Source organism: Canis aureus, chromosome 18, assembly GCF_053574225.1.
Source record: "Canis aureus isolate CA01 chromosome 18, VMU_Caureus_v.1.0, whole genome shotgun sequence".
Classification (NCBI taxonomy): Eukaryota; Metazoa; Chordata; class Mammalia; order Carnivora; family Canidae; genus Canis; species Canis aureus.
Window position 1 is genome coordinate 14,676,242 of NC_135628.1, and position 20,980 is coordinate 14,697,221.

Consider the following 20,980-nt stretch of genomic DNA (forward strand, 5'->3'; position numbering starts at 1 on the left):
TGTATTTCTTGGCATACATACACATATATATGATATATATATTTGTTTTTTTATACATAATATATGATATATATTTATGTGTATGTGTTGATAGATACATCCTATTTTTGACATTCAGGAAAATTTGTATTTTTGTTCTAGTAATTATCTTTGTACCTATACCTTTTGAACCCAACGTGGGACTCAAACCCAAGACCTGAGCCGATATCAAGAGTCAGATGCTCAACCGACTGAGCCACTCAGGAGCCCCCATATCTATACCTTTTTAAATGTCCATAATCCCCTTTTTCTTAGTTGGCCTTTTACTAAGTGATGTATCAGGACTTTTTGGTTTTGTTTTTATATTAATTAATACCACCTATTAGCATATAACAATGAGTTTTATGTACTTTCCTCTTTGTCTCTCCCATCTCCTCCAAATAACATCTACATTATTTCTTTTTTTTTTTATAAATTTTTATTTATTTATGATAGTCACAGAGAGAGAGAGAGAGGCAGAGACATAGGCAGAGGGAGAAGCAGGCTCCATGCACCGGGAGCCCGACGTGGGATTGGATCCTGGGTCTCCAGGATCGCGCCCTGGGCCACAGGCAGGTGCTAAACCACTGCACCACCCAGGGATCCCCATCTACATTATTTCTACTTCATCACAATATGCAACATTTGTGTATTATTCTTCCACTTTCACTTGATTCTTAAATATTTATCAGTGTATTTGTAATACTCATCCCAGTCTTTTTGCTGACTATTCCCCCGTCATCACTGTGTTGGAGGAAGTTCATCCCCTCATAGATTTTTTCAGGACGCAACAGGCTCAGCATTCGCCGAGTTCTCGTATGTTAAAAAACCGGTTTACACATCTGGTGATGTTTGGAGGACAGCTTGGCTGGACATAAAACATTTCTTTCACTTAGTTTTCCAAAAAGTAGTGCTCCATTGTTACTTTTCATGCTGATTTGAAAGGAAGTTGTTACTCTAATTGCTTCATCTTGGTAGTAAATATTTTTTTCTTTTCGCCTGGAGACCTTGAAGACTTTATCTCTTTATTTGAGATCTCATAGCTTTGCCGGGATATGTCTCAGAGTGAATCATTCTGGTTTAATCTTTCCAGGTACTCAGGGAGCCATTTCATTGTGTAGATTCAGATGTTTTCTTTCTATTTCTGTAACGTTTTTTGTGAGTTATAATTTTAATTATTAACTCTCAATATTCTTCCTTTTAATGTGTTCCAAGAATATGAATATTATTGTTTCTCTGCCAATCTTTCATTTCTATTACTTCCTCTTTCTCTTTTAGTTTTTACTTCAAACTTTATGCCATTTTAATTTTTTGGTTGTTTTCCTACTTTTCTTTAATGCCCCCTTTTAAAAGTTCATTTGAGTCTATTCTCCCTTGGGCACCTTCTACCTCTTTCTCCATTTCTATGGAATTTTTGTCTTTTCCTTCCACTCCTTTCCTGAACTTAGTCACCTCTTTTATATTTTTCCTTATACTTTGTCCATTCTGGTTTAGGTTAGAGATTTTTTTTTATTCTAGGTGATTTTTTTCACTTCGTCAAATGCTTGAGTACATTAAATCTTATTTAGACTAATATTTAAAGTTATAGTCTGCCCCATGGTTGTTTCTTGACATACATGACATTTCGTTTGCTTATTTGACTTTTATTTAAGATTTATTTGTTTTGAGGGGGGAGTAGAGGGAGAGAGAATCCCAAGCAGACTGCACTGAGTGCGGAGCCTGATGCAGGGCTTCATCCCACCACCCTGAGATCACAATCTGAACTGAAATCAAGAATCGGATGCTTGGGATCCCTGGGTGGCAGCGGTTTGGCGCCTGCCTTTGGCCCAGGGCGCGATCCTGGGGACCCGGGATCGAATCCCACGTCGGGCTCCCGGTGCATGGAGCCTGCTTCTCCCTCTGCCTGTGTCTCTGCCTCTCTCTCTCTCTCTCTCTGTGACTATCATAAATAAATAAAAATTAAAAAAAAAAAAAAAAAGAATCGGATGCTTAGCTGACTGAGCCACCCAGGTGCCCCTTGTTTGCTTATTTTCTGCCATAGTTTTCTATACAGTGTTCTCCCTTTTTGCTAATTTTTATTATATTGTGGTGTTTTACAAGATTCTTAGTTTAATGGCAACCATTTTTCTCAGCCTAGCAAAGCCCTGGTGCTTTAGTGGACTGTTTTGTTTTGCTTCATTGGTGGAAGAGGGGCTGAGAGTCTTCTGATTTTGTAGTTCCCTTTGTCTTGCAGGACCTTACCTTCCACATATTTTCTTCTTTCCCCTTCTCTACCAAATTGCCAAAGAATATATTTTGCCTTTGTATAATCCCTAAATCTGTGCATAGGAAGGCTGTCTTTTTAATTTATTTATTCATGAGAGACAGAGAGAGAGAGAGGCAGAGACACAGGGAGAGGGGGAAGCAAGCTCCATGCAGGGAGCCTGTTGTGGGACTCAATCCCAGGACTCCAGGATCATGCCCTGGGCAGAAGGCAGGTGCTAAACCACTGAGCCACCCAAGGATCCTGAAGGCTGTCTTTTGAATCATGCTTATCCTTTTGAATTGCATTTGCCTCCTTTAATAGTCTCTGCTCCCTAAAGTCACAGGTGGCATCTGGCTATTTAAATTGCCTGTACTTGGGGATTTCTGCCCTGTAGTCCATGCCTGATAACACTTTCTGTATTTTCAGATTTAAGGTGGATATGACGGAGTCAGATAACTTGCAGTCTTCTTTGCTTTCCTTTCCCTTTTCCCTACACTTTTCTAGATCAGTGTTTGCTCTCCATAGTTGTCCAATGGGATGAGAGAGGAATGGGGCATGAGGGATTATACTTAGGGACATGTCTCTTTTTACTCACAAATGCTTCTTAGTATTGGCATTCTCTGTCTTCAGATGATACTGAGAATAAGGCTATGTGTAGAAGTTCGGTGGTCATGATGTTATTTAGTATTATTAGAGGAGTAAATTTGGGGACAATTTTCCACTGTCTTTAGGCAGAAGTTTAAACATGCACTGTAATACACAGAATTTACTAAATTTAATGTAATCTTATTTATGGGTTATTTCCTTTATAATGTATGTTTGTTTTTGTTAAGAAAACTTTGCTCATAAGGCCATGGAGATGTTCTTTTATGTTTATGAAGATATTCTTTTACGTTTTATGTTTAAAAAAACATTTTCTATGTTTTTACATTCTCACATTGTAAATGACATCATCTGAAATTAATTCTTTTGGGTGGGTGTGAGCCATATTTCTTTCCTCTTCATCTCCTGTCCCTTTCATTCCCGTTCTTTTTTTTTTTTTTCAGATAGAGAAAGAGAGGGGAGGGATGGGGGAGGGGTAGAGGGAGAGGGAGAGAGAAAATCTCAAGCAGGCTCCACACTCAGTGTGAGCTCAACTCAGGACTCAATCTCACAACCCTGAGATGATGATGTGAGCAGAAATCAAGAGTCCCATACTTAATCAACTGAGTCACTCAGGTCCCCTCCTGTTGTTGTTTTTCACATGAATATCCAAATAATTCGCCAACCTCATATGCCTAGACAATAACAATAACAATAAATAAGTCCACTAAAGAAGATTTCAGGATCTGTTTGTACTTCTCACTCCTCCCCTTCTTAACTTTCACCCTGCCCAGAGAGAGGTGAGGGTGTGTGTGTGTGTACAGGCAGGATGAAATATATATATAATATATAGTATATAATTATATATTATATAAATATTAATATATAATAATAGTATTCAGATATATTATAATATATAAGTTTTCAGATATTATGTTTATAATTTACCTGCATCAGTTCTTTTAGACTAGTTCTTTCTTTTTTAGTCTGCACTGTGGTATCCTGGTTTATTCCTTCCTTCCTGTGTTTCTTTTCATAAAGAGAAGGAGAAAAGTATAATTTCTTACTACTCCTTCTCTTTTACACAACAGGTGGCATATTATTGATTCTCTATAGCATTTTGCTGTTTTCATTTAAGGATACCATCTAGGAATCACTCTATCATTTCATAGAGATCTTTCTCATTCTTTTACAGAGCCACACAGGACCCCATTATGTATTTGTACCTCAATTCATGCAACCTGTCTCCTATTCTTGGACATTTACATGGTTGCTCATATTTGTCAACTATAAATAATGCTGCAATGAGTAATCTTGAGCATGTATATTTTTGATTGTTGGAGGTGTATCTTCCAGGTAAAGTTCTAGAAGTGAAGTTGATGAATGCTAAATTTTATTAAATATTGTGAAAATACAAGGATTTTGCATATATTGTCTGCATTGACAAACTGTTGGATATTTGCTTATCTTATGGATTGGAAAATGATTTCAGTGTATTTTTAAATCTTACCACGGGGGAAGTTGAAACTCTTTTCATGTGTTTAAGGGCCATATTTTTATCTTTTTGTAAATTGTTTATGTCTTTTAACCATTTTTCTATAGAATTTGGGGGATTTTTAAAAATTCATTTTTTGGAAGTTATTTATCAAAGAGGGACCGACCATATACCTTTAGCTGCATTATAGGCTGCAAATACTTGGTTTTAATTTGTCATTTGTCTCTGAGTTTGCTTATTATGTTTTTGTCTTGCAAACTTCTTTTGTTTTTACGCAGCCAAACTTTTTTTTTAATTTTTTATTTATTTATGATAGTCAGAGAGAGAGAGAGAGAGAGAGAGGCAGAGAGAGAGAGGCAGAGACACAAGCAGAGGGAGGAGCAGGCTCCATGCACCAGGAGCCCAACTTGGAATTCGATCCCGGGTCTCCAGGACCGCGCCCTGGGCCAAAGGCAGGCGCCAAACCGCTGCGCCACCCAGGGTTCCCTACGCAGCCAAATTTAAACAATCTTTTATGTATCTGAAGTTTCAGTCATAATTAGAAAATCTTTCTTATACCCAAGTTGGGCAGGGATTCATCTGCGCTTTCTTCCAATACTTGCATAGGTTTGTGGAACTTCTTCTTAATTGAGATTTCTGCTGTATTTGGAGTTTCTACGTACATACATTGAATGGATCTCTCTTTATCTTTTTCTGAATGGTTACTCATTTTTCCAATGTCATTTATTTAAAAAAACAAAACACTAAAGTCATATAAGGGAACTTTTTCTGTGAAAGACTAAGTCGTAAAGATTTTTGACTTTGACTTTGTGAACCCCGTGCACTCCATTGATACTACTCAGTATAGTTGCTACAGGACAGCAGTGGTCACAGAGAATATTCAGATGACAGGGTGTGTCTGTGTTTATCTCTCTCCTCATTTACAAAGGCAGGTGGTGTATCTCTCCTGGCCTATAAGCTGTAGTTTGCTGAACTCTTGTCTGTTTTATTACATATTTATGAGCCAGGCCTGCACTGTGCTAATTATAGAAGCTTTGTAGTATGTTTTAATATCTGATGAGGCCAATCTCTGCTCAGAGCCCTATCTATCCTTGAATTTATTTTTCTGTATAAAATTTGACATCAACTTGATAAGCTATAAAAAATTAAAAACTCATGGGAAATTTTATTAAAGGTACATTAAATTTAAAATCAAATCAGTCTCAGTTCTATGCCTTATTTGTCTCCTGGGCTTTAGCTCAGCTACCTTTGGTACTTAGGAAAACATCTATTTTTAGTGTGAAGGTTCCCATTGTATGAACACTACTTGTGCTGCTCTTAATCTTATTTTTTCTTTCTTATCCTTTTACTCTCTAATGTTCAATTTCAAATAGCATCTGTTGACTCCATCTAAGATTTATATGCCAGTCAGTAAGGTTATTCTATTTTCCTTGTTATCTGCCCCTTCTTCACACATTTAAAAAATTGTATTCTCCTTACTTTGTCTCCTTACTTACATGTGATTTTTAACCCATGTTCCATATTGTTTTAGTCCTAGCTGTATAATTTAAAAATATTAAATCCTTATTGGCTGTCCTTTTACTGAATTTCTTCTAATTATCTTTTGTTTGAAAGAAGATCATATTCTAATAAATTGCTCAAGAGGAGCACATGTGTACAGTATTCATCGAATAAATAAAAGAAATAATGAAAAAGAATTCAATTCCTATAACGCAGCTCTTGTTTCCATTCTAAGGTAGAAAAGATGATAAATTATTCCAAACTGTAATATAGAAATAATACTACATTTGGGAACCTTTGCTACTTCCATGTCACCTTCCTGAAATATCCAATCTTGTATGTCTGGTAGAGTTGGGACCATCCAGAGCTCTATTCCTTGAAATATATTTAACCTACATTGCACACTTAGCAAGCAGAAGTAAGCAAACAAACTTTTAGAATATGAGTTGTACAGAGGGGAAAACCAAAAAATAGTATCTCAGATCCCCGACAAATACAATGCAACATATGAATGTCTTAGGTAGTGGATTTCAAGTGTAGTAAAATAATGTTAGGCACAATGCAAAATTCAATGCAAATAACTGATACTTATTTCCAATAATTTATTTTTAAAAAATTCCTATGATGATCCATGAGAAGGCTCTGGTGTAATGTGTCTTCTGCCAACAAGCCTGGCATAGTGTTATCTACAGGAGATACTTTACATGCTGATTCTAGCCATGGACCATGGATGATTCTTTCTCTTACATTCCATTCTTGAGCTGTTATGAAACCAAAAGTAGAAGCCCTGGAGAAGCATTGCTTCTGAGAAAGAACTGGTTGTGTAGAACAGGTGTGGTGTGCCTTGGAGGCATGCAGTGAAAGGAAAGAAAAAAATAAGAGGGGAAAGTGAAGGATCCTGGTAAAATAAAAGCAAAATAAGACATATTGACCACTGTGCCAACCTTCCCTGTCCTTTAAAGAAACTGCATTGAAGACAATATAACAATCTCCCAGAATAGGATGATCCCAAATATTAAACACTACCCAAATTACAGGTAGGGATAGAACAAAAATTTAGATTTTAAACACAAAGAACTACTGCAAAAAAAAAAAAGTCAGAAAATAGAAGTTTCTGCTGATGCAAAGGTTCTTCACAAAAAAATTCATTCCCTACTTTTTTCTAATAATCATTTTCATCCCATAACCTTTTACTACCAGCATCAGAAGCCTTGACAATTCAGGTGTATTTGAATATGCCTTATAAATAATAAGTAGCACCTCCAGAATCGCTGTCCAATTCTATTAATAAAACATATGAGTGGTTCTCAGAAAGTAGCAAATTTTACGAAGGCTTCTACACACTGTCTAATCAAATTTTATTTTTTCCAGGTTTGAGCAACCATTCCTTTCCTCCAATTTTAATGAATGGAGAATTGCAGCCAAATCTCACATTCCATTGAAGATATCTCCAGAAGTGTTTTGACTTTTTGGGAGATAAGACACTATTTCTGAGGACTCTCAGAAATAATTATGTTCTAATGAAGATTGAGGCCTCCTTCCAGCCAGATCCTACCCGCTAGAGAACCAATAAAGTAGAGCAGCCAAGTGTAGAGCAAACATCATCATTCGTGAAAATCTGATTAACTCCTATAAAGCATAGAGTTCCTCGGGTAATGTTCAAATGGTAACATCCAGGAACATAAAGGATATCTCTTATGTTCTCCTAAATTCAGGCCAAAATAGAACTTGGCACAAACTTGCAGAACGACTTATCTCTGAACAGACTCAGAGCTCACTTACCCAGTATGCTGAGGAGCACAGTCTGTCCTGAAATCTCAGGCACCATCAGAATGGGACAGAACCAGAAAGAGAAGGCTCTCTGTTGTCTTGTCCATGTCAAGAACCAGACCTCATGTTAGCATGGCCGAATAGATGTCAGAATGTCATTAATTTCACCCCTCAGAAAAGTCATTCCTACACTGGAAAAGAGTGAGTAAGAGGTAGCTCAGCAGTTTAGAAACATCAGCTTTCACATTCTCCATATAGAGAAGGTAGAGAAAAATCTCTGCTATAAAGAAATATGAACAAGAGGGGACAAGTATCTCTCACTAATAGATACATTCCTTTCAGTTGCTATGGTGAGTGCAAACATGAACACTGCATGCTCAGAATCACACGTGCAGATTGGGACTACCTGAAATAAATTAACTGCTGAGTGGGATCACAGCAAACTCCAAAGTAACCAGCAAACAAACAAAGTAAAAAGAGAGAGAGAGAGAGGGAGAGAGAGAGAGCCAAATATTCACTTCTGCCATTGAAAATTCATGGGTTACCTGAGAAAAGGAAGAAAATTTAATTTTTTTTTTCTGATGATTCAAACTGCTTATTTCTTTTTATAAGTTGTGACTCTTGACAGGTTAAGGGTAGGCAGTTTCCCACTACTTATAGCCTTGAAATGCAACCAGGCCAAGATCCATCTTAAATAGACCCAATTCAAAACTTTAAATATTTGAATATTTAAAGCCAGCATTGCCCCAAACTGGGAGCCCTGGATATGCTACTGACATACTAATTTCCAATTCTATTGAAGCTATCTTTCCAATGAAGGGCTTCAAGGGCGCTAGCAGAGCACTGGGGAGCTGTTGTTCTGATTGGTTGTGTTTGCTCACTCATTGCCTTTCTCATGTGCCAGAATGGGCTGGAGAAGTGGAGCAGGGGCCCTCAGGATCTGAGATGAGGTGGATTGCAGCGGGCTGGGTTGGATCCTTCCTCTCCCCTCCAACCCAGACTAAAAAAAAAAAAAAAAAAAAAAAAAAAATCTATGAGTTGTCATAGCAACCAGATTTGGAAGAATCTGAGGTGGAGGTCAGAGAGCTAAAACATGCCAAAACAAAGAAATAAAATCTGTCCACAGAACAGGGTAATTCCAGAGACCATCGCCTGGGGGCTCAAATGAAATCTGCTTCACATCTTCGTGAATTTCCATCTTGATTTTATCTTTACTATTTTACCCTATTCCCGGATTTCCTCTAACAGCATCAAGACTCTGATAAGCTGAGAAAATTGGTCTTGATTCCTGCTTGCAAACCTTTGTCCTGGGGGCTCATAGTTCTTAGTTGCTCACTGGTAAAGCACCTGACTCCCTTAGCAAGCAAGTTACCCACATTGAGATTCAGAGCCCGATTGACCCTGGCTGGCCTTTTAAAGACCTATCAAACATCTCCGCTCAAGGCATTTCAAGTACTTGTACAGAAATAAAAAGACAGAAGATTTGATTCAGAAGTATGAGCATGAAAGCTGCATGTATACCAAAACACTTTAGACTGGGAAAGTGTCGGTGGTAACGATACTAACTTATCTGGTCAAAAAATGTTTTATGAAAAATAAAAGAACTTACTAATTTCAAACATCAATAAGAGCAAGACTCTTTCACCAGCTCTGCTTGCCCACTGACTGGTTAATTAGCAGATACTCAGATACTGGGCAGCCCGGGTGGCTCAGCGGTTTAGCGCCGTCTTCAGCCCAGGATGTGATCCTGGAGACCTGGGATTGAGTCCCGTGTTAGGCTCCCTGCATGGAGCCTGCTTCTCCCTCTGCCTGTGTCTCTGCCTCTCTCTCTCTCTCTCTCTGTCTCATGAATAAATAAATAAAATCTTTTAAAAAAATAGTCATATACTGTCATATACTGACTTTAGGATAAAATTCTTTTTGCTTTGAATGCCATGTACTTCTATCTCTGCATCTCTATCCCTTTTCCTTTAAGATGGAAACATCATTGATGCCTACTGTTACTGGCCAGGTATGTGCAGTAAGTCCAGAATTCGATCACTAAATAAATATTTGCCGATCATTCACTGTCCTTATGGAGGCAGCTAGGGATAGAGAAATGAGCAAGATCAATTTTTGGCTATCCTATAGATGGATACCTCTTACCACCTAAAATTTCCTAAAAGATTTGTCATCCTTTTGACTCAAAGATTTTGCAAATAGTACAACAGAAACCCTCTTGTCCACTATTGTGACATGTACACCAGAGTTTAGGGAATGAGAAAAAACCAGGTAGTACTCAAGCCTGAAGACCATATTCCTTATGTTTTAATTGACATCCTGAATGGATCTGATCCTTACCTTACACCTTTGTTTTCTGTCTTGCAAAATGAATGTCCTATGACATTTTAAGCTTTCAATTAGGATGAAAGTTTTTTGGAGCAAACAAAAGAAAATTGACAAATCCTATGAGAACAAAACATTTTTTTTTCATTCATATTGGTTATAGAGTCTCCACCCCAAAGTCCTAATTAGTGTAAGGTGGAAATATTTCTATGTACAATGCAATGAACTTTCATTCTGAAACTAAACAATCCTTTAAAAAAAAAAAAAGGAAGACAATTTATCAGGGTCCAGGAGAGCTGATATGGGAAACTGAGCTGGTCTTTAAGTTGATTCTCCTGTCTTCTACATGATTTAACTGTAGAGAAAAACAATAGGATTATTTACTTTTTTCCTCAAGTTATCTTGATAGTTTGTTTTGGCAGGAGCTTTCCAAGCATTAGGAAATTACAAACTTATATTAATATGTTGAAGAGAGAAATCTGCTGAGTCTTGAACATATGCATGTGCAAGTGCCTAAGCCATGACCCAGAGACCCTATGGGTTATATGGCTCACCTTTGGGAGCTGTGCCTGTGACTTTATGCCGTGAACCAGAGCAGTGTAAACTCATCCCAAAGGATAATCAGAGTCCTCTCCTTAACAACTTGAATGATGCTCTTCAGAATCCTGCCTTTCCACTTCAGTCACAGAGGCTCACCAAATTCTCTAGTGAATGGCACAGTCTCTCCATCTCCATGTATTATGGGCTGACTGTGCCCTTCCAAAAAACCATATGCTGATGTCTTAACCCCCAATACCTCAGAATATGACAATATTTGGATATAGGCTGCTTAAAGAGGTAATTATAAATAAGGGGCAGAGGGAAAGACCATGTGAGGGTACAGAAAGAAGAAGGCCATCTATAGGCCAGAAAGAAGAAGGCCATCTATAGGCCAAGGAGAGAGGGCTCAGAAGAAACCTAACCCTGCTGACACCTTGCCCTTGAGCTCCTACCCTCCAGATCGGTGAAAAAATAAAATTTTGTTGGTTAAGCCACTGAGTCTGTGGTGCTTGGTAATGGCAACTCTAGCAAATTAATATACCAGGCAAACAATAAACTCAATTTTTAGTTGCTGTTTTATATTTTTCAGCTCTGTGGTTCTTCACATCTTGACTAACAAATGCTATGTTATATTATGCCATAGAGAGCATAAGTATATATGACTGATACTTATGAAACATTTGGTAGAATTTTGAATAAATTACAAACACAGATATAAATTTTATGTACCAAACCTTGATTCATGGAAAAGTATTAATATTATAATGAAAAATAATAAACCATTTAATGATTATTAATTGGAAACTGGCAGACTAACATGCTAAATGTGGAGAGAAGACTGAGTAAAGTGATAGTAAAAATCATAATTCTATGAGTAAGGCAAGTAGTTATTTTAATAGGGTTGAGAATAAATATTGCAATAAAATTCCCCCTTTTTATATTACTCTTTAATTTGGATTATAGCCTAACAAAACAATATTTTTCAACATATGTATTGCTATGCTGATTACACTTAAAACATATGTGGGTACAGGGTGAATGTGAAAATTTGCTTGAGAGGAGAGAAAAGACGGAAATCCAAAATTTTACCTTCTCAGAAACAAAATATGTAATTTTATAAAACACATAAAGCAGAAGTAGAAGTCCTTACCTTGGAAATTTTGAATGAACTTTGATGTTTTTATGAAAAATGTATGTGTCCACACATGTATTCTCAGGAAGGGATCTAATGACATTTTATGTCTCTCAAATAGTAGCCACTTCATAAGAAGGTGAAGAACCATATACCTAAAGTATAACTCTATTTGTTTAAAAAAGGCCTCCACCTCTTATCAAGTTTCAATGACAGCTTAGAATTGGAAAATCTGAGATTCACCAAATTCCATGTTGTACAAACATTTGTTAAATATTGCATCTATAGATCTGGATAGGGATGAATTGTTTTGCTGGAGATGCAGAGTGTGTGTTTGTGCATATGTTTGCAGGATAAATTATGTATCTGTCTGCCATAACTGAAGTGTGTCTCCAATGTCTTCAGGCAGGTATCAACTAACAGATCACACAACGTCAAAACCACAAAACCATTTCCTCCTATAGCTACGTTTTTACAAAGGAGAAGAGGGGGACTCAGAAAATGGAAATGTTCACGGTGAGAGCTGGAGTGAGCAGACCCCTACTTCCTTAATGTCCAGCCAAAAGCCTTCTAGCTCATGTCATTAAATGGCTGGACATCCTTTTCCTGTCACCACAGACAGAAGTGTGTTTTTCCTAGACTTCAAGGTGTAATGGCTACCAGGATTTATTCTGTAGATAAAGGGGTCCTCTTGGCAGTATTGAGCAAAGAGAAGTAATACGGTGTGTTTGCCAAACAGAACAGTAGGAGATTTGGTGGAGTAGAGGGTGGTGGTTGTCAGCACAGGTTCTGGAACCAAGACCACCTGATGGCAAGTGCTGGCTCTGTCACTTGCCATGTGTGAGGTCACAAGCAGGGTTCTTAGTTTACTTGTAGAAACCTGTCCTTTGTCTGTAAAATGGGGATAATGTGTCTGTTTCCCAAGAGTTGCCCTGAGAATTATGTGAATTAGTAAACACCAGGCCTTTAGAAAAGTAGTTGGCTTATGGTACAGATGGGTTATGCCAGAGTGAGCTCATTCCCTCCTCCTTTCTTCCTAGGTGAAGGCCTCGGTGAAGCCTGTTTTGAAAAGAGAAAGAGATTTTTACAATGACTTTCCAAGCTGAACGTCATTTGTCCCCTTCCATTACTTCTGCCCCTGCCCAACACAATTCCACAGTTTCACAACCATCAAGGGACTCAATGGGACTTTTACTAGAGGAGAAAAGACATTGATTTGCACACTTTCTGTTTTTCCTGTTAGTTCTCTGAGCTTATCTCTCAGTAATCTTACAGTTTGATATATAGTATGACCCAGGATAAGTCTCTCTGGTGTCTTCATACATGTTAGCCATTCTAAGCTTCTTAGATTTTACATATCACATAGGAAGAAACATATGTTCTTCACTTTTTCTACCTTTGTCCTTTTTTAATCCTTAGCAAATATGTCTTCAGACCCAAACATAGGAAGGGCAGTTAAAGTGCATTGTCCATCCAAAGGCCATTCCTCTACAATCAAAGTGGGAAAATGAAAAACACTCACACGGCCAGCCTGCCAGCAGCTGTGGTGACCACGTGCCCCATTTCTGGCCAATGACTTCTAAGATGAAGCCTATGAATTAGATGTCTTGGAAAGTTTTGTTTTTTTTTTGAAAGTTTTTTTAAAAGGATCAGACTCAGATGGCATATTTCTTAAACCCTTTGCCATCCCTTATCCTCTTCTCTTTCTTTTTTGCCTGAAACAAAACCATGTTTAGAAGTAAATCCATAATCTTGTGATCTCAGGGTAAAAGCCACATACTAAAGACAGCAGAGCAAGAAGATAGAAAAAAACTTGAGACCAGCCCTGGTGTCTCAGTGGTTTAGCGCCACCTTCGGCCCAGGGTGTGATCCTGGAGACCCGGGATCAAGTCCCATGTCAGGCTCTCTGCATGGGGCCTGCTTCTCCCTCTGCCTGTGTCTCTGCCTCTTTCTCTCTCTGTCTCTCTCTCTGTCTCTCATGAATAAATAAATAAAATCTTAAAAAAAAAAGAAAAAGAAAAAAACCTTGAATTCTTGATGACATTGCTCAGCTACAATGTCAGCCCAGAAAGCCTTACCCTTGGACTTCTACTCTCCTATGAGACAAATAAATCCGTTATTCACATTTCATGCTCTTTGTAACTGAATACAATCCTAAATGATATAACAGACATTCTAATTCAATTAGCTAGGAATAAAAGGACCCAAAGAAAACAATTATGCAAGATGTGTGCCCTCTCCAAACCACATGCTTTGTAAAGCCTGATAGAAATGGAAAAGACAGCAGATGACAAGTTTTTGCAAAGTTATAAAACTTTCTTATGACTAATGTAGGGCATCTGAATGGTTATTAAAAGTATACCTCAGTACAAGTAGTACATAGTAAAAATGGCTCTGTGGGATCCTAGATGTATATGAGGAAAGCTTGAAGTCCCAAACTGCTTATCCTATTACTCTGAAGACTGTATCTCTCTAAACCATGCAAAAAAGTAGTTATAGTAATATCCTTGTATGGGACTCACTGCAAAATGGTTGCTTACAGCTCCCTCTTGGTGTCATAGGAAGAAAAATCTTCACAATAACATTTTCCAATTATTTCAACGCACCAAACATTCATTAATGGCCTACTATGTGCAATTCATGGTGCTAAGCATTGAGCATGCAAAGATGGAAAGATGTAGGTCTGATTATAAGTATTCAATTTAAGAGTTGTATAGCTCTATACAGCACTATAATGGTAAGCAGGGGAATATATGTATGTGTGTGTAATTGTATGCATATATGTGTATATATATAAAAAATTGTAAAAAAAGATGTTATTTATTAAGTTGAGGGGGGAAATAATGTTAATTAAATGTTAATTAAGTTCCTGTTCCCATACAAGGAGAGTATGTCTTCATCTCAACTCCTCATGGGAATTCTGGCCATAATTTCACCAAAAGCCCCAGATTTCAACTTATATTGAATGTATATATAATGCACTAAGGAAGGTGTAATGACTGTTGCTTATATATAGAAAAGTATCAGTTTCTTATAGATCTATTTTATAAACAACTTATAAAATTCTCTAATCAACTGTAATATTTTTTGTGGGTTTTGTCTTTGTTGTTTACTTCCCTAGGTACTCCTAGTAAACCATTAAATCAACAGCAAAACCAAAATAAAACAATAAAACTCAAAACTTAAATTTGCTTTATTTTCAGATTTTTTTCTATTTCCTTTTACTTTCTTTTTTTTAAAAAAAGATTTTATTTATTTATTTGAAAGAGAGAGAGAGTAAGGGAGAACATGAGCTGGGGGAGAGGCAGAGGCAGACTCTCCACAGAGCATGGAGCCTGATGCAGGGCTCCATCCCAGGACCTTGGGATCATGAACTGAGCTGAAGGTAGTCACTTAACATACTGAGCCACCCAGGTGCCTTTCTATTTCCTTTTTCTTCTCTAATTTCTTTCATTGGGCAGTGCTGGTAAAATAGTACCAAATGACTGGGATGATAGTGTCATCCTTGTTTTACTTTTGCCCTTAAGGGGAAACAACCTGCAGTATTACTAAACAAACAAACAAGGAAATAGATAGGTAGGCTTAGTGACAGATGGGCTAACTTTTCATCGGATGCTAAAGGAGAAAAAGAAGAAGAATGCACGCCATATGGGTTTGAAATATCTACAATCCAGATTTCCTTGTCACTAAAAGGTCTGTGAAGTCCTGGTAGAGCTCAAGCAACTCCATCTGAATGGCTTCTTTTAATCTCTAACAAATCTGAGTTGGGTCTTAGAGGGACACAGCCTGGTATGCCTTATCTTTCTCCAACGAGATGAAACAAAATCTTACTACTGACTTACTACACAATTTTGGTTATGATTCAGTAGTATCCCTGAATTTATAGCCCAAGTTTTTCATGAGTGCCTATGACATTCATAACTCATGACTTGTCCCTATATCTGATTTTTGATACTAATAACACCTCATATCCAATAATGTTACTTGAGTAGAGGAATGAATAACATTTAACTCCAGACCTTGATTGTTTTTTTTAAGAAGTTAGTTGATAGTTTTTCTCTCTCATTTACAAGTTTCCTCTCAAGCAGGTTGGTAACTTATTACCTAAATATATATTAGTTAATAAGCCTTTGAAAAGGTGGAAGTTTTGTAGCCAGTCACTTTTTAATAAAAGATACCATCTGTAAAACAATTAATTTACAATTTGCCCTACAATTTTGTATTTGCACCTCTTTGGGTTACTTAACACGAGAGTATACTACCAAAGTTGAAATCACTTACTATATAGTTTAGTGATGCTCCTCTGTCATCCCACCAGGTCTCTATTTTATGTGTTGAGTGCAATATATTCTAGTAAAGTGAGTAGTTGGAAATGCAGTTATGTGCATTACCTTGCCACTATAATTTTTAAAAATATTGTCAGCTTCCTGAAATGTCAAACAATGCCATTTCAATTCTAGTGTGCAATTTTCACCTTATCTATGGAAATATCCTGAGACAGTAATTGGGTGGGACCAAAGTCGTAATAATTATTTTCTGTAAGCAATGGATAGCGTATAATACATATCACTCTTCCAAGATGTCAGAAAATTTTACTTTTACTTTGATCAGTGCAGTATAGTTAAAAAAAACCTGTCAAAATTATTTCATTGTGTTACTTTTTGTAGAAGTCAGTATTAAGGCATTTAGAAGGAGAAAAGAATGAGGGCTATAAAGAACTGGATAGCTGCTTATAAAGCATAGAGATTTAAGTGTTTTAAATCCTGCATTAGACACTAGGAACTCAAGTTCAACCAACAGTTTTATGCATTAATCCTTTGGAAAAAAGAAAGTGTTTTACCTAAAAACTAACAACTGGCTGTTAAAACTGGATTGTAAAGGACATTGTTCTTCTTTGCTTTGAACCATAAACTAAAGATTAAAACTAAACTAAAAGACTAAAACCATAAACTAAAGACTAAAACTCATTTACTAGGAAAAAAGGTGAAATTATATATATATATATATATATGTATATATATGTATATATGTGTGTGTGTGTGTGTGTATTCCTACTTCATTAATGCATCCATCCATCCATCCATTCATTCAGTTAACATAAGCATCTCATATATTCAGAGTCCTGTGCTAAGTGCTAGGGATACAATGTGAGTGAGAAGGGCATGGTATCTGCTTTCATGGAGGGAGCTTGAAGACAAACAAGTAAACAAATAAGCAATATAATTTCAGTTTGTTATAAAGGCTACTAAGGAGTTAAACAAGTGAAAATAGATAAGATGACCTACTTTGATGCCATGATGTGAGGAGGACTTTCTGAAGAGGTGACATTTGTCCTGAAGGAAGAGAAGAGATGCTTCAAGTATTTGTGTCCATTCCTGGGCATCTGATCCAATGATCTGAGGATCTCATTGATTACTGGTATCACAGATGGTGGATCCTATATTACAAACATAGATATAGTAAAGATTCCCTTTGAATGTGTAACAACTCCAAAACAAGTATAAAAGGTCACTAGAAAGTGCACTCATAAAATAGAGTGCAAGATGTATGTCCACTGGTAGCATTAATTGTAGGTAAAGAATTCCAAGTTGTTGGAAAATGTTATTTGCCTGTATAACTGGACAATGAGAAGGATGCCTGAATAGTGAATAGTGTCAGCCCTTCACTCGTTGCTCCTGATTATTCAGAAAGACAATACACCATGGCTCCTTCCAGTTAAAATTGAAACACCAAGTTACAACTTTCATTGGTCTTTTGCTGTTTTCTGCAACTCTGTCTCCCCTCATTTTTATTCTGTTAATTGCACTGTTTTCCTTTTAGGGAACCTTCTTTTCCCTGTGGTATGCAATATTAATAAGGTTGTAAATCACCATGCCCAGCCTGACCTTCTCAAACCAAGCTAACGCTCTCATTCAGGGACACTGAATTTTGAGCTGAGTGATCAAGGATGGAAAAATGTAGTTGGAGTTCATTTATTCCAGCAGCAGCAGTGTGGTTTGACTGTCAGTAATTCCTAGTGTTCATAGCCAGAGAGTAGCCTTGGTTTCCATGAACTTTTAAGCCTGATACTCTCTGTTCAGGCTTTTTTCCATTCTATTAACCATGGAGGATCCTGCCAATAAATTATTTTTTGCTCAAATTATTGAGAATTGGTTTCTATTGTCTGTGACCAAAACTCTCTTATTCTTATGCTTCCCAGAGGGAAGCTATGATTTCATTCCAGAATGAAGTACAACCACAAAAATAAGTCAAATCAGGAAATGTCTTCAGTCAAATAGGTAGCCATTATTTTACATAATAATAATGATAATAATTGAAATGGAAGGGAAGGAACCTCCCTAGAAAGATCATGATAATTCTGCATTTAAGCAGTGATTTAAAAAAATAAAGACAGTATTTTCCATAATTATTATTAAAAGATGTAATAACACTAATTGAGCATTGATATGCATATCAACTTGAGACAGGACCTAATGGGACACAGAACAGGAATGAAAAGAGAAGGTCTTGAAAACTTCTTCGGAAACATGCTCCAACTCAGGGGAACAGGGGCTGCAGGGGAGAGGCAAACATGAGCTATTATGAACCAAACACATTGCTGCCTTTTTCTTACCTCTAAAAACTAGTAGTAATTGCACTAATCAAAGAAGGGGGTGGGTGTCTCAGGGATCACTCCTGTCCTAGGCAGGTATATCATCAGGGAACCATGACTAGAGGGGACTTGATTGCAACGTGGGGACAGATGCCAGCCAAGAGTACTTGAAGGCATAGAAATAAAGCTTCCTACTGTGAGTATCAAGAGCCCCATATCCACATCTAGTATGTGAACCCATTAGCTGGAGACAGTGAGGAGCAGAATGGATATTATTAGGAATCAAGGCAATGAAGGAGAAGGCAAGCAAAATAAATTATCCCACCGCATAGAGAAAGGACAAAGAGACTTAAATGAGAATTGATGATAAACACTAAAGTTACATTAAAAAAAAAAAACAACCAGCAGAAAACAGGAAATAGAAACAAAAACACATGAAAATCCTTAATATATGTGTTTAACAACAGTATCAAAATATGTGAGCCAAAACGAGATAGAACTGCAAGGAGAAATAGATGAATTCACTACTACAGTTGAAGATTTCACATCCTTTTATTGGAAATGGACATACCCAGCAAGTAGAAAATAGGTAAATTTAACAACATCTCTAATCGAGTGGATATAATTACCATCTGTAGACTACTTCATCCAACAATAGCAGAATGCATGTTCTTCTCAAGCTCACATAGATCACATAGATCATTTATAAAGATAGACCACACTCTGAGCCATAACACACACTTTAACAAATTTTAAAAATTAAAAATCATATCGTATCTGCTCTTAGAGCATAATGAACTTAAAATAGAAATCAATATCAGAAAGCTGGAAAACTCCAAACTACTTGTATATTAAACAACACAATTATAAATACAACAATGGGAAAAGAAGAAATCTCAAGAAAGATTTTAAAATATTTTCAACTAAAATAAAATAAAATTTTTATAAAAATGAAAAAAATTATCAACTTTGGTGGGATACAGCAAAAATGGTTCTTGGAAATCTACAGAATTGAATACATATATTAGAAAAGAAGAAAGATCAAAAATCAATCATAAACTTCAAACTTAGGAAACTAGAAAAAGTAGAGTAAATTAATTTCAAAGTAAGCAGAAGAAAATTAAATAATAAAAATTCAATCCACAATCAATGACTTTCACAATAGGAAACCAAAAATTGATTCTTTGAGAAAGATCAATAAAATTGAGAAATCCCTAGCTGGACCAGTTAACAAAAAAAGATAATACACAAATGAATAAAATCAGAAGTGAAAGAAAAGATCCTATAGACTTTAAAAAGAATTGTCAAGGAATACTTTTAACAACTCTATGCCAATCAATTCGATCATCTAGATGAAATGAACCAAATCCTTGAAAGACACAATCTGCTAAAACTCACACAAGAAGAATTGGATGATATGAATAATCCTGTATCTATTAAAGAAATTGAATCTATAATTAATAACTTTCCAAAATAGAAAGCACCATTGGTAGATTCTACTAAATATTTAAGGAAGAATTTGTACTAATTATCTATGGCCTTTACTAGAAGATAGAAGCAGGGAAAGTACTTCTTAATTCATTCTTTAAGGCCAGTGTCACACTGATACCAAACCTAGACAGACATTACAGGAAAATAAAACTACACACCAATATCTCTCATGAACATAGATGCAAAAATCTTCAACAAAATTTTAGAAAATCAGATTCAACAATGGTAAAAGTAATTATATGCCACAACCAAATGACATTTATTCCAGATATGCAAGGCTGAGTCAATATTCAAAAATCAATTAATGTAATCTAGTACATCAAGAAGACAAAATAGGGGATCCTTGGGAGGCGCAGCGGTTTGGGGCCTGCCTTTGGCCCAGGGCGCGATCCTGGAGACCCGGGATCGAATCCCACGTCGGGCTCCCGGTGCATGGAGCCTGCTTCTCCCTCTGCCTGTGTCTCTGCCTCTCTCTCTCTCTGTATGACTATAATAAATAAATAAAAATTAAAAAAAGAAGACAAAATACATGATCATATCAATAGATGCAGAAAATCATTTGACAAAATCAATACTTATTCATGATAAAAACTCCACCTAAACTAGGAATAGAAAGGAACTTCCTCAACTTGATAAAGATAGCTACAAAAAACCTACAGTTAATGTTATACTTATGGTGAGAACCTGAAAGCTTTCCCACTCAGATCAGGAATAAAGCAAGAACATCTCCTCTCACCTTGATTATAAACACTAAAAGTCCTAGTTAATGCAATATGAGAAGAAAAGGAAACAAAAGGTGTACAGCTTGAAAGAAAGAAATAAAACTATTTTTCCACAGATGGTATTGTTGTCTATATGGAAAAATCCCCCCAAATCAACAAAAAACTCCTGGAACTAATATTCAATTATAACAGACAAGCAGGACAAAAGATTAACATACCAGTTAATTTTATTCCCATATACCAGCAAAGAACAAATGAATTTTGACATTAGAAGCACAATACCATTTACAATAGCACCAAAAATAGACAGGAAGAAATGCTTAGGTATAAATCTAACAAAATATATATTATGTGGGGAAAACTACAAAACTAACAATGAAAGATATCAAAGAACTTAAAAGCTAGAGAAATATCCCATAGTCATGGATAAGAAAACTCAATATTTTCAAGATTTCAGTTCATCCCAGATGATCTACAGATTCAATGTAATCCCAACAAAAATTCCAGTAAATTATTCTGTGGATATTCATAATTTGCTCTAAAGTTCATGTGAGAAGACAAAACCCAG

General features: G+C 36.5%; 1 long non-coding RNA gene across 1 annotated transcript in view; it reads right to left on the reverse strand.

Annotated features, from left to right (window-relative positions):
- Nucleotides 1-20,980, reverse strand: part of LOC144288270 (uncharacterized) — a 95,865-nt gene that overhangs the window by 19,420 nt on the left and 55,465 nt on the right. Inside the window, exons 3-4 of the long non-coding RNA XR_013356237.1 lie at nt 16,893-17,044; nt 7,623-7,801 (exon numbers count right to left, since the gene is read on the reverse strand). This is a non-coding gene — a long non-coding RNA (uncharacterized LOC144288270). The remainder of the gene's footprint in view (nt 1-7,622; nt 7,802-16,892; nt 17,045-20,980) is intronic.